At 40.7% G+C, this 14,623-nt stretch overlaps 1 protein-coding gene and 1 pseudogene across 12 annotated transcripts in view; one reads left to right on the top strand and one right to left on the bottom strand.

Annotated features, from left to right (window-relative positions):
* The window catches only part of jcada (junctional cadherin 5 associated a), a 206,910-nt gene that overhangs the window by 22,941 nt on the left and 169,346 nt on the right, over positions 1-14,623 (top strand). For 7 of the 12 annotated variants that reach the window (XM_069914491.1, XM_069914486.1, XM_069914493.1 and 4 more), the window contains one exon: positions 10,313-10,359. The exons of the other annotated variants lie outside the window; for them this stretch is intronic. The gene's annotated coding sequence lies outside the window, so the exon portion shown is untranslated. The remainder of the gene's footprint in view (positions 1-10,312; positions 10,360-14,623) is intronic. 12 annotated transcript variants of the gene reach the window in all.
* Positions 8,171-8,283, bottom strand: LOC138752158 (U6 spliceosomal RNA; annotated as a pseudogene).

The following is a 14,623-nucleotide window of genomic DNA, read 5'->3' as shown; positions in this document are numbered from 1 at the left end:
TCATGAACTGGAGGAGGTGGAACCAGACCTGCCATGGTCTGCCCCAACCATCCCACCACTCAGGCCAAGTGAGGGGGAGGCAGAGATGGTCGCGGAGCTGAGGAGTCCAGTGAGGAGTCCAGTAACTGAGACGTAGTCAAGAGGGCAGTGAAGATGGGCAGTCACCGCCGATCCGACTATCTATGGGTCGCAAGCAAAGACCAGCACAGCAAACCACACCAAGGTGGTCTAAAAGAGAAAGAAGACCATCTGAATGCTTTAAGGACTATGTGGCCTGATTATTATCAAATACTTTCCCTTTTATCATTATAATTACTCATGAGATGTATTCTGATTCTCACTTGTAGTCCCAGGCCCAATGTAATCTTATTAGTTCAAAGCCCAGTCAGCATTTATCTCACGGGGCGGGGGGTGGGGGGGGTTGTGTGTGGAAGGAAAGAGTGTTGGGTATGCTCGCCATCTGCTGGACATCAAGACGCCCATGTCATGATGACATCCTTCCATGTATATATAACCCTGTGTGTTAGTAGCCATGTTAGTCTATAAATGAGTGATCTCTTGTTACATGTTACAATTTATCTACATCCCTCTTATACTTTTTTAAAAATTCTCAAAGTATAACTAATTACTGGATCCCTTAAATATGCTTTTAAAGTATCCCATATGATAAATTTATTGGCAGTAGAATGATAATTAGTCACAGAAGATTTTCATATGTCTTTTTATAAAACCACAAAATTCAGATCTTCTCGGCAACAATTGATTGAAGCACCAGCTATATACCCTATCCTGCTTATCAGGCATAACAATTGATCTTCGAGGTGAATGGTCTGACAAAATGCTTGCTTTTTTTCAGTTTCCATTGTTTTATCCTGCAAATGCACTGATAGTAAAAATAAAACTATCCTGGAGTACAAATCATGTCTACTAGAGTAAAAGGAATAGTCTCTGCCTTGGATGTAATTTCTTCCAGGTGTCTATTAAATTCAGCTCTCTCATTGTGACTAAGGTGGCTCTAGCTATCCTTGTCCTGGCCACTGCTCTTGTTGATTTATCCAGAATGGGATCCAGACAAGAATTAAAATTCATCCCTCCCCCACTATCATAATTTGATGTGGATCTGCCAACTGAAAAAAAGTTTCCTTTATAAACCTTTCATCATCCACATTTGGGGTGTATAGATTGAACAGGGTCCAAGATTCAGAATATATCTGACTGTAGCAGCTACTATGGTAGATGCTACTAAATAAAGGCAAACACACACCAAGGTAGTTGACTCAAGTCTGGTTTATTGCAGACATACACAGACCTTTTATTCCCTGCCTGTTAATGAGCTCATTAGTGAACAGCTGATGATCCACAGGACCAGCAGGTTAAAGTTATGAGCCATTAGCACCCCACCTCTTTAGACAGGGGTTTACATCTGATCCACTCGCTGTACTTTGGTGCCCAGCACTGCTAGCCCATGATGTATCAGGCAAGTCTGTGAACTGATGGTGGCAGTTCATAATACCGCACTGTGCGCCCACTACATCACCTCCCCCCCCCCCCAGAATCATCACTTTAACTTAAGATGCCAGATACGCTTGACTTAGGCAGACATCCATGTCACCTGGGTTGAGGGCACTGAACTGGTGAAGTAGGGTCTGTATAGGCAGGTTTAAGTCTGTCCTCGCTGAACAGCTGCGGATGTCCTCTGACGTCTAATGTATATACCACTCAATCACACAAAATGGCCCTTCATATGGTTGAAGTAACAGTGCCCCTGGAACCTGTCTTTGTACAGATACAAATTCAGTGTTTAATAGTGATTGGGGCACTTGTTGCCTAGGTTTGCCATGCCAGTTGGTAGAGGATGGTTTGCTGTTAGCAACACCCTTGTGGAGTTGCTTCAGCTGGATATATCGGGCAGACTCGTGTAGGAGTACGATGGAGCCGGTCAGCCTCTCGAGCTACGTCATGGGGACGGCGGAAATCCATGTTACCAATAGGTATGGCAACATGAGCCGGAAGTTTTGACAGAAGTAAGGTTTCAAACAGCAGACAATGGGAATGACCATCTGACAAAGCCATCATCTCATTCATCAGGTCTGATGGATTCTTCTCACCTACACCTTCCATGTTCAAAAGATGCATGCCATGCTTATGCCTAGTAAGTTCCAATGTGTCAAGAAGAAACTGGCAGAACCTGGTGTACTGGTCTTCTGCTGGAGAATGAGCAATAAATTTGCTTACCCGCGATGCAGTGGCCACATCCAATGTACTTACGGCATACCAAAACTTTGTGTCTTCTGCCATTATACCCTGAAGACAAAACTGGGTTTCAGCTTGAAGAAACCAAATTTGAGGCTGATGTGTCCAGAAAGGAGGCAAATGAAGCCCAACTGCATTAACTGCCATAATGGCCATAACAGCAGCAGTTGTTGTTGAAGTTTCCTCCTTTTCCATAATGATTCAAATTCATTGAATCTTAATTTCAGGATCACCAATTTGTAGCAGCTACTACAGTAAATGCTACTAAATAAAGATCAATTCCAGACTGGTTTATTGCAGACATACACAGACCTTTTATTCCCTGTCTGTTAATGAGCTCGTTAGTGAACAGCAGGTTATAGCTATGAGCCATTAGTGCCCCGCCTCTTTAGGCAGGGGCTTACATCTGATCCACTCACTGTACTTTGGTGCCCAGCACTGTTAGCCCGCGATGTGCCAGATAAGTCTGTGAACTGATGGTGGCGGTTTGCAATACTGTGCTGTGTACCTGCTACATGACAGTATAATCTTCACGTACTTACCTGCTGTATCAGTTACAACATCCTGTATTATAAATGGAAGATTCTTCTTTATTAAAATTGCTACTCCTCTTGCTTTAGAATTGAAGGATAATGCTGTGACCTGGCCTACCCAGTCCCTTTGTAATTTTTGATCTCCCTTATCAATTAAATGAAGGAAGGCCAGGTCAACTTCCATTTTTTAATATGCAAGAGTACTCTCTTCCTTTTCACAGGGTTGTTTAAACCATTAAAATTGATACTAACAGTCGTTACCACATTTACCATTATCACAGATTATCCTTGTATCGATTTCTGTTACCCTTCATTTCAGTGGGACAAGGAAACCTATCTTGCATCTTCAATAAGTGGTTCCTATACTTCCTCACATTACTTCTGTGGTTTCTCCCTTAAACATATGTTTTCAATTTATTATTGCAATTTTAATGAGTGCAGTAGATTGAGGGGAGCAGATGGTACACGTTTACATGGATTTTCAGAAGGCATTCGATAAGGTGCTGCATAAATCACTTGTACAGAAGATGAGGATGCATAGAATTGGGGAGGTATTAGCATGGATAGAGGATTGGAATTGGGGATGTGTTAGCATAGATAGAGGATTGGAATTGGGGATGTGTTAGCATGGATAGAGGATTGGAATTGAGGATGTGTTTGTTTGCATGGATAGAGGATTGAAATTGGGAATGTGTTAGCATGGATAGAGGATTGGTTAACTAGTAGAAAGCAGAGAGTTGGATGCAGTAGTGTTTTCTGGTTGCAATCAGTGGTGTGCAGGGGCCGTTGCTAGGCCTGAAACTGGTCACAGTATACTGTGATCTGAATTAGGGGATAGATAGCGTATCTAAGTTTGCTGATGACACTAAATTGAGTGGAAAAGCAAATTGTGGCTAGGATACGGAGAATCTGCAGAGAGCTATAAATAAGTTAAGTGAGTGGGCAAAGTTCTGCCAGATGGAGTACAATTTTGACAAATGTGAGGTTATCCACTTTGAAAGGAAGAATGGAAGATTGCACAACTATTTAAATGGCAAGCAATTGCAGCATGCTGATGTGCAAAAGGACTTGGGAGTGCTTGTGTATAAATTGCAGAAGGTTGGTTTCCAGGTTTAGCTGGCTATCAAGAAGGCAAATGGAATGCTTGCTTTCATTTCTAGAGGGATTGAATTTAAGAGCAGGGAGGTTCTGCTGCAACTGTATAAAGTGCTGGTGATGACACATCTAGAGTACAGCGTGCAGTACTGCTCTCCTTACTTGAGGAAAAATGCACTGGCTTTGGAGGAGGTGCAAAGGAGGTTCACCGCATTGATTCCAGGGATGAATCAGGTCAGCCATGATCGTATTGAATGGCGGAGCAGGCTCGATAGGCCATTTTTGGCCTACTCCTGTTCCTACTTCCTATGTTCCTATGTTCCTATGAAGGGGTTAGCCAAAGAGGAGAGATTGAGTCGCTGGTGTAATGACTATAATATTTTGGGGAATTTGTAAGATTTAGAGTAGGTCACATACATACACACATTTTAAAACCGATCTTATTTGAAAGACTGAAGAGATACTGAAGATCTCTGGAGAATATAAGCACCTTTCACAAGTAGGTGTTAATTGAACTGATGTCATAAAATGTTTGGAACTGGAGCCTGGATGACTACAAGGATCTTTCTGCAGAGTGCACAGAAAGGTCAATCTTGGGTTGTTTACCTAAGATAACAATTTGAGAAGAAGAAAGAACTCCTGTTTTTGCTGGAGAAGGTGGGGGTCCTGCAAGACATGAGTTACATGCTCTCTTTGGAGTTTCAGTCGGAAAAGAGAGAGAGTTGAGTTAACAGCTCAGAGAGTCAGTCAGTGTGTGGGATATTGACAAGTAACTGAAAAGTACAATCCAGGAAAAACTGTTTGAAACTGATGAAAGCAAGTTCCAGAGCAGTAGATGGCTGTAAGTGCTATCTGTCTGATGTTTCTCTTGAAATAGAGGAAGGAATGGAACTCTGAGGTAGCTTGAAGAAAGTGGTTACCATCTGGAAGACCCTGATGGGGCAAGTTTCATCAGCGAGACCCTGAGGTGACTAGTGATGGTACCTCAGTTGTGGAAATCCTGGAGCAAAAAATAGCTCTCTCTGCAAACCCTACAAGAACCCTCCTGAGCAGCAAACATTTACCTTACAAGCACCAAGCCTGGTGAACTTTATACATGTTAAATTCTGTGCACAGTATGGTGATTGCCTGCAACCAGAGAACTTGGAAGCAAGAGAAGTGAGATTGAACTGTGAACCAAATAACTTTTCTTAAATTTACATACACATTACATACACGTGCACTTAGAATTAAGAGAGTAACATGGGTTGATATAGAGTATAGTATAAATATAGAGTTAAGTTAAAGTTTGATTCTATTTTCATGTTTGAAGTTGATTAAAAATAACTTTTGTTTTGAAAGCCACTTGTCTTGGTGAATGTCTATTGCTGCTGGGGTTTGGGGTCCTTTGGGCTCATAACACTGGGACTATACTCACTGAATTTAGAAGAATGAGAGGGGATCTCAGAGAAACATAAAATTATGAAAGGCATAGATAAAAATGAGGTAATAAGTAAGTTGTTTCCATGGTGAGAGGAGACCAGAACTAGAGAACATAGCTTCAAGATGTAGGGTAGTAAATTTAGGACATAGATGAGGAGAAACTGCTTTTCCCAGAGGGCTGTGAATCTGCGGAATTTGCTCCAAATTGAAGCATTGGAGGTGTCCTCAATAAATATATTTAAGACAAGGTATGATACATTTCTACATTGTAAGGAAATTAAGAGATGTGGGGAAAAGGCAGTTAGGTGGAGATGAGCCCATCATCAGATCAGCCATAATCACATTGAATGTGAAGCAGGCTCAATGGGCCAGATGGTCTACTCCTGCTTCTACTTCTTGTTCTTGCATCTAACACCCAGAAATCAGGGAAGATGGGTAACATCTCCTCTTCAGTAAATGGGTTATTTCCTCTCGAACATAGGAGGCTGAGGGGCGATGAGACCAAGGTGTATCACGAGGTGTATGAAATCATGAGGCATTGATAGGGTGACAGTCAGGATCCTTTCCAGGTTAGGAGCATCACACACTTAAGGACATATGTTTCAGCAGAGGAGAAGGAAATTTAAAGGAGGTATGAAGATCAAATATTTTTACCCAGAGAGAATCGTAGCATTTAAGTGATTTCTAGATAGAGCCATGAGTATGATGGGAATGGAATGATATCTATCGAGTGTGAGCAGCAGAGTTTAGTTTGATTTTAACTTCATATTCAGCATGGACCTGTGGGCCGAGGGATCTGCTCTTGTGCTGCTCTATTTTCTCATCAATAGCACAGAGTAAAGCAGTGCAATTGAGTGCAATGTCCATCCAGCCCCTCAGTTCAGGACAATTTGGAAGGACTGTTGATAACCACATTAGAGTCAAGCTGAACTTTGGAAATTGGAAGGTTACTAAGGTTCACTCACGATAATATTAACTCAAGTTGTGTTTTCTTAACTTGGTTGTGAGAAAAGGGAGTCACTAATTACCCATCTTTCATTCCTCTGGGTTAGTATAGTAGTTAGCTATTACAGGACCAGCGACCTGGGTTCAAATCTGACATTGTCTGTAAGGAGTTTGTACGTTCTCCCCATGTCTACACGGAATTCCTCCGGGTACTCTGATTTCCTCCCACACTTCAGTACATACGGAGGTGTGGGGGGTGGTGGAATGGTAGGTTAATTGGGTTATTTGGGTCACACAAGTTCATGGGCCAGAAGATCCTGTAACCGGGCTGTATACCTATCACTAAGGTGTACCTTCATGCATCCATTTTTATTGAGAGCACAAGTACGGACACTTAGCTTCCACCAGACCTAGTAGTAATTTTTAAAATGTTTTAAAAACTTTACAGTCATGTAAGACAATATCAGAACTGACTTAGGACCAGCACCATTTTGAACTGTAATTTCTTTTTATTCCCTTTGAAACAACCTATTATCGACATAATTAAAAGCAGATGTTCAGCTCAATGGGTTTGTGTTCAGATTCCCTTTCAACACTTAATTACCTACTTTGCAACAGTGACCAGGTTTCAAACCTGCTTCATTCATTAAAAAATTGTTGAGACTCCTTGAACTCATGGAGTTGCATAAGTAGAACCATTATGAGCCATCTTTAGTAGATCGCAATGAGGGATTTCAAAAAATTCCTTTTCAGTGGACTTGGCAGAAAAAGATTATATTGCACACTTAATGGAACAGGATTGATAGACCAAATGGCCTTGATTGCAATGCATACTGTCCTTCGATCTAACAAGCCTATGCATCCATCTGCTGACTTTAGACTTAATAGATAAGGGACTGTGCACATGACATTGCTTATTCATTTCACTGATAGATCAGCAGATCTCATTAAGGGTTGCATTGAAAGCCCTTACACAATGAAAGAAAAGGCTAAACCCAATGATTATGCAGTTGAATCATGGTGTCATCTGATCTTTCATTTATAGAATTGTAGCTATAGTTAGATTAGATCATCCAGTACTGACAAAAGAAGTGGATTTGGATTATCAACAAAATGAACCAGTGCCGAAAGGCATTAGAGTGAATAGAGTGACAGAATTTTACCCAGTACATCAAAATGGTCCACATACTAAATCTTCCAGGAGCTGAGACATTAGAGTCTTAGATTTATATCACACAGTACTGAAAAGGATATTCGGCCCACTGAGATACAGTCAGTCATCAAGTATCAACCATTACTGATCACATTTCCTAGTGCTCAGCCTTGGAGAATTTATGTCAAAGCATTTCAAGGTGCTCATCTAAATACTTCTGAATATTCTGAGAATACCTACGTCCATGCTTTCGGACAGTGTACTTCAGATTTCCACCACACTCAAATTCTTCCTCAAGTCCCCATAAACTTTAAATCTAATGATCTCTGGTTTTAGGCACATGTGCAGAGGAAACGATAGCTTTGCATCATCTATCGTTCCTCCTGGTTGATCCCTACTTTCCCTGCTCTTATATTCTGTGCCCAGGTTAATGAAGGCAGCTCCCCAAATATATCTTCTTCACCTTATCTACCTATGCTGCCATTTTCAGGGATCCATGGACAAAGGTCCCTCTAGGCCTCAGTATTTCCTAGGTCACATGATTTTATATACATTTTTTTTAAAAAGTATGGAACGTTTCATGAATTTGCGAGTCAGCCTTGCACTGAGACCAATGGCATATGGGGACTCTTTAGTTAAGGGGAGAAGAGGGGTTCATTTGTCTGAAATTTTACACCGATAAAAGCATGTACCTATTTCTAATGTCTTTTTTTAAAAATCAATCGATGATACACAGTTAGCACAGATCACGCAACATGCAACTTAAAAGAAATATTGTTTTTCCCACTGTTTTGTCTGAATTATTTGGGATGTATTTGGCCGGGCCATGTTAATCTTCTCTGTATCATTCCAATTTTAGTATATGTGCTGCCAAATGAGCACAATTAGTTTGTAATTTATGCTCTACCCTCATTAATCTGTATGGAGGAGGACATTGCTGTTGGAGGGGAATTGTAGAATTCTAAAACAAAATAGCAAAGATACAGATAGCCATATTAAAATTACATCTTCCATTAATAATCCACAGTAATACACTTGACTCTGAGAGTCAAGGGCACAGAGGTTACTGTTGTTCAATTGTTTACAAAATTGTCTCATTGAAATGTGAATCCAAAGAAAACTACAAAGACATTTTGGGGAGTGGGAGAAATGTCAGCCTTCTCTTTTGTTTACTCCTTTGATCTGGACATAAAAAGAAGTGTGGGAATGTGGTGTACATTCCACAGTCTGGCATTTTACAGGAAAAAGACAAAATCTGTATGCAGTGCTCAAATTATAATTCCACCAAGGTGCTAATTACAGTACAACTCCCAATATCCAAAATGGTTGGGATGGGCCTATGTCGGATAAACGGATTTTGCGGAGAACTGGTCATTTTTTTAAAACAGCCCAATAGCAACATAAAATCATTTGTTTCAATATTTTAACAACAACAAACAACAAGGGAAGGCTTTTTTAAGCATTAAAATAATGTTTAATTCTCACCAAAAATGCTGGCTGCTGCTGACCACCGAGATCTCCCAATCACCACTGCCGCTGATCCCCAGGGATGCTTCCTGGGCCAGTGGAACACTCACTAGTGAGTTGGCAGGCTCCTGTGTCCTCGATCACCAGAGCTCCTGACACCTGAGTCCTGACTCCAAATCCTTCCCTATCATGCGTGCGCACACGCACATGCACACACCCCGAAGAGTCCACAGTAGTAGGCTGAGGGGCTGGTTCAGAGTTGGTGTCGGGAGCTCCACTGTGCCAAGAAGGGAGTGAGGGAAGGGGATAGGAAGGAATGAGAGGGAAGTGAACGCCACTGAGCCAGAGGTCCCACTCCTGCCCGGGAGGCTGCTCTTCTTGATGACGCTGGGACAAAGAATTCTTCTGACCGCTTCCAGCTGGGAGACAGTGGGACACAGTTTGAGAGGGAAAGTTGGAGAGAATGGTCAATAGGGAATGGTAAAGAAGAAATGGAAAGGGAAGGAGATTACCTGAAATTAGAACAATCATCATTCTAATTTCATGTCGAGTAAATTTTTTTCCAACCTGTGAGGTCAGTTCGGCTTTGAAAAAATTTTGGATAAATAAGGATTTCAGATTTGCTTCGGAATATCCTCATTTATCCAATTTTTTAAAAAAATTTTGGATAAATGAGGATTTTGGAGAATCCAATTTTGGATAAACGGCATTGTACTGTAATAGTAGAAAGATCCTTTACTTTTCCACTCTTTCTCCTACACCATATTTTCACCCACTTTTATTTCAGGTTTCTAGCAACTGCAGTTTCTTTCATCTCCTATTGCTGAACTTCCATGTTAAAAAAAATTAGACCATGTTGTTCAATATTTGAAGTGGTATTATAAATTACAAACTAATATAATTTCAAGTGAATACTTAATTGAAAACTTGCTGATCCCATGAAAATTGCCCCTTGACAGCAGCCAACCTCCTTGCACACATATGGGATGTTCAGCAATATTTTTTCACTTGAAAGATTCTGTTTATTTGGTCAGTTTTGCGAGCAGCACCCCTCTGTGAGCTGACATTGCTGAGTTTCTAGTTTTGAATGTAGAGGAATGATGCAATGGCCCATTCAGAATGCTGGTCAATAGTTTGTGGCCAATCTGATGTCTATTTCCAAATCTCGGACTACGTAGTGAGAACATAAAGGGATTGAATTTGGAAGTTGGTATCTGGCACAGTGCCCTGAACTGGATACTCATTTTAACGAATGAAGTCTCAGTAATGAGCTGGGAGGGTGGGAAGAAAAGAGCCAAAATAATTTAACAAATTAATTTTTTGTAGGTTGGGATTAAAGCATTGTATCTGACTGATGTTCCATATATACAGGGGAGTGGGGGAGGGGTGGGGAGGGTGATAGATATTTATGTTATTTTCTAGTGTCCTGTCTTTCCCTTCACAGAGACTGCGGACATGGAGAAAGTGGCATAGCAACTCTGTTTGATGGAAGTGAGCAACACATAATTCTTGTTCCATTATGTGGGAGGCTCAAGATGAAGAAAGGGTCATATTTGATTGTTAAAGGCATGAAGCTTATTTAAAGAAGGTTTATTCTTTCAGCGTCTAATTGATTGATTGTTGTCCACTCCAAAACTTACTGGCCTTCCATTAATTTGACATTGACCTCTGACCTCTGCACAACCTTCTAAAGGTTATTTGTCCACGTTTTCAGCCACCTGTTTCCAAGTACTATAGTCAATGACTTTACATTTTTTCAATTGAAATTTGAATATTCTGTTGGCTCCTCCACTGCAATTGCTGAACTGATCCAAGCTTATTTATGTCACAATATATTCATTAAAATCATTCATCTTCCCTTCGCCACCCCCACCCAATGGAAGTGGAAATCTCCTACTAAAAAAGAGTCTGTGGATGAGGAGATGCTTCCAGGATATCTAGAATATCTGAGATGTTCCCTTTTGTTAGGAATTAAAGTACCTTTAAAGAAATTGCTCGAGACAAAAATTGAGAACAAAGAACATTTATTACTACAACAATGCAAAGTTGGGTGCTTCCCCTTACCCTGGGAATACACACACACACTGGGGCTCACCCAACTTTTATACAGTTGATTTCAGTGTAGGAATACCCTCCCCCTTACATTCTTCTGCCTCCTGCTGGAGAGGTTTGGCATTAGGCAATCCTGCCTGCCTACGTGCAATTTCAGTATACTTGGAGAACCAGGGGGGGGTATCCTGTCGGTGTCCCTTCATGTCATTGTCCTTATTCACACCTTCCTGATTCTCGGGGCTACAGTCTCTTGATATGCAGAGTTGACTCATTCTATCTAGGGTTGGCTAATTTCATATGTATAAATCTGTGTATGGTTAGCTAATTAGAAATGTATGACTTGGTACTTCTGTCCAGGGCTAGGAGACCCTTATCTGATCCAGACTACCTCAACTTCCTACATTCTATTGTACCTTACCATTCCTTATCTTAGTCCTATGGTCTTGTCACAAAGACTAGAAGATTCTTATGTTAATCGTGCTGACTCTGCTTTCCTGCATCCTAAGCCCCAAGCTTATCCTGTTTGAACTGGTTACAGCCATTTTACTGATGAACTTTAGTTTCTTCCATGTTCATAATTTTAGATCAATTTTCCCATCTCTCACAATCCTCACTTTTCTTTTAGATCAGTAATACTGATCTTTCACCATGATCAGTGTTACTGATCTTTGGTTACTAGTGTCAGTGTGACTGATCCCCCCCCCCCTCTCCTCACTTTTCTTTTAGATCAGTAACACTGATCTTTCAAGTGTAAGGTGTAGTTTTACCCAGCTGGTCAATAACCGAATTGTAACACCTGTGTAAAGTCTTTAGGTAGGGGAGCACCATGAAGGTCAGGGGAGTGAGTCCAGCTGCTTATTAGGGTTTGGAGTATCAGGCTCCAGTTCTCAGTAAAGAGTCTAGTCCATCCCATACGTTGAAATATTGAAGCAGTGTCTTTGAAGCACACGACCTTTGTAAGTGTTGTCCCGACGAAGTCTGTGAGAGGCGCTGCCTTCAGCAGCGAACGAGTAGCAGTCTATGAGAAGCGCTGCCTTCAGCAGCGAACGAGTAGCAGTCTATGAGAAGCGCTGCCTTCAGCAGCGAACGAGTAGCAGTAGTCAGGCGGTTCCGTTTGATTGTGGCTCGTATCTGATGTCCTCTTCAGCCCCGAACCCTAGGGCCACCGATCTCCGAAGGCTGTTTGGAGCCTGATATTAAAGTGTCAAGCAGCTCACGTTGTTGGAAACTGGTGCTCCCTTTCATGGGGTGATGAAAAGTGACCAAGCTGGGGGGGGATTGTTTCTTGTGATTTAACTGTGTGTTGCAGCTTGTCTGCTAACATTAGCATATGTATCATTGAACTTGTGAGTTGCAGCCTGTCTGTGTACATTAGCATATGTATTAACTCTCTCTCTCTGTTACATGTACAATCCTGACTACCATTCTGTCTGTCTTTGTCCCACCATGTCCTTTGTGCTATCGCTTCAAAACTCCTGTCTTTAATACCTGTGTAGGCTATGATACAAATTAAATGTACTCCACTAAAGCTGTTCAGTTCCCCTGGTCCGTATTGGAATCCCTTGTTAACCCATATCCCACTATGACTATACATTAAATCTATGCCCTGTCTACATTCTAAAGGAGCACAATTGTAACCGCTGCTGCCCCTATTCCAGGGGGACTTAAAACATTAACGAACAATATTCCAAAAAAATGAGTAAAACAACAATGAAAGTAAAACCCATTGAAAGCAGCAATAAAATATAACAATAACTGAATAAACAACAATAAATGTAAAGCTCATTGAAAACAGCAATAAAATACACAAAAACTGAATAAACCACGATAAATGTAAAGCTCATTGAAAACAGCAATAAAATACACAAAACTGAATAAACCATTAAAAAAAACGAATAAAATTGTAACATTATGGCACTTTGTCATTAATTCTTTGAATGTGGGTCCAGCCTTTCTCTCTTGTTCTTACTGCGGTGTCTGTAATTAAAAGTACACAGAAGGGACCATCCCAGGCAGGTTTTAGTTGATCCTCTTGCCATGCTTTTACATATAACCAATCACTAGATTTTAATAAAATGAATAACAATCTGACTTTCCTTTGTGTTAGTGTAAAAATTGTAAAATGAAACACAAACCATATTTGCATGGGTTTTGAATATGTTAGACCTTATTAAAATGCAGTTGGAGCTGCTTGTCTGTATGGGGCACAACCCTCCAATTTGTTAGAGTGAGTACATAACAGACATTGCAGCACAAGAGCCCCTGCAAGAGAACTTGAAACATATTCAACCTTTAGTTCTGCCTGAAGTAAAATGCCTTGTGCCACAGCTCACAGGAGCTGGCCTTATTTAAAACAGTCTGTAAAACAGGCACCAAAAAAAAGTTAAAAGATGTTCTTATGAAGATTGCACACACAATAATTTAAGTACAGGCTAGTTTCTATTATATTCCACTTAAAAGTTCTGCTGCATGAATCCTGGAGCTTGTGGAGTCATTATTGAATCAAGAAATATTGGTGCCATGCCAATCTCATTCTAACATGCCAATTTCTCCAGTCCTTAAGTCAAGATGTACTGAATAGCATCCGGTACAAGATCTGTGAGTTCTTAATGATATTATTATTCTTATGCACCCAATTGTTCTGAACTATGCCACCAATTTAAATCATATTCCACCTATTGCAATACTCACACAGCACCATAGACCAGTTCGCAGGTTTATTTCTCCATTAAGCTGAATCCAGTCGCGCAGGGTTTACCTCCGTGATTATTTACAATGTAACTTCTGCACTACCGGATTTAAATATAAACCTGATGAATAGGGAAAGTTATCATGAATTAAATAACAGCGGCAATACAGAGAAATTGTGCTGAGGCATTAATTTCACTCCGGAGGAAAATGCACCAGAGAAATTAATGATTAAACTTATAGGAATCCCCATAGGAATCCCCAGAGGTATCTTTATTCTCCAGAGGTGGGTGATCTTTAAACTCACGGACCTTGACTGCTGAATGTGTAGAAGAAATGTATTAAATGTGTTGATAGGGCTCCATACCTCTAACTGCAAGACAAGAGCCTGAAGCCTCAATTTCAAGTGCCACAGTGCACTTAAAGGGACATGCACACTCCCCCTTCAACTGGCTGATCCAGCCACTTTACACATCAGATCCTTTCTTTATCTTACATACACTTAAAATAAGATGTAGAACTCACCCTATTTGCGCAAACATTTCTCCCTGCAAATGTTATAACATCACTCAACTCTCAGGTACTCCCTGTGCAAAATCACATTTGAATACAATTTATTTCATAAATTGGAATTAACTGGTAGTTCAATTCGCTCATTCTACAGTATTGATAAACGATCCTTTATGACATTTAAATTTTAGCATGAATTTTAATCAATATTGGTCAGTGACTGAAGTGGGAAGTCGTGATTTATGAAATTATCTCTGGTCTCTACTCTCCCACTCCCTGCACTTCTCCCAACATTCAGGAGCTGGCACACAGTCCCTGCCTTTTTTTTTTCATGTTACTCATCTACTATTCCTTTAACTGCTTGCATCAAAATGTTAGCCTTTGCTTTCTGCTTATCCTCAGATGTCTGGACAAATGCTTTTTGTGTGATCTGTAGAAGCTGGGTTATTCCCTGCTCATGCCAATTTTCTGTCTTTTGTAATTTTCTCTTAATGTCTGGGGCTGA

Source organism: Narcine bancroftii, chromosome 1, assembly GCF_036971445.1.
Source record: "Narcine bancroftii isolate sNarBan1 chromosome 1, sNarBan1.hap1, whole genome shotgun sequence".
Lineage (NCBI taxonomy): Eukaryota > Metazoa > Chordata > Chondrichthyes > Torpediniformes > Narcinidae > Narcine > Narcine bancroftii.
Note: the sequence above shows the minus strand (reverse complement) of the source record. Positions and strands in the feature narration are given on the sequence as shown.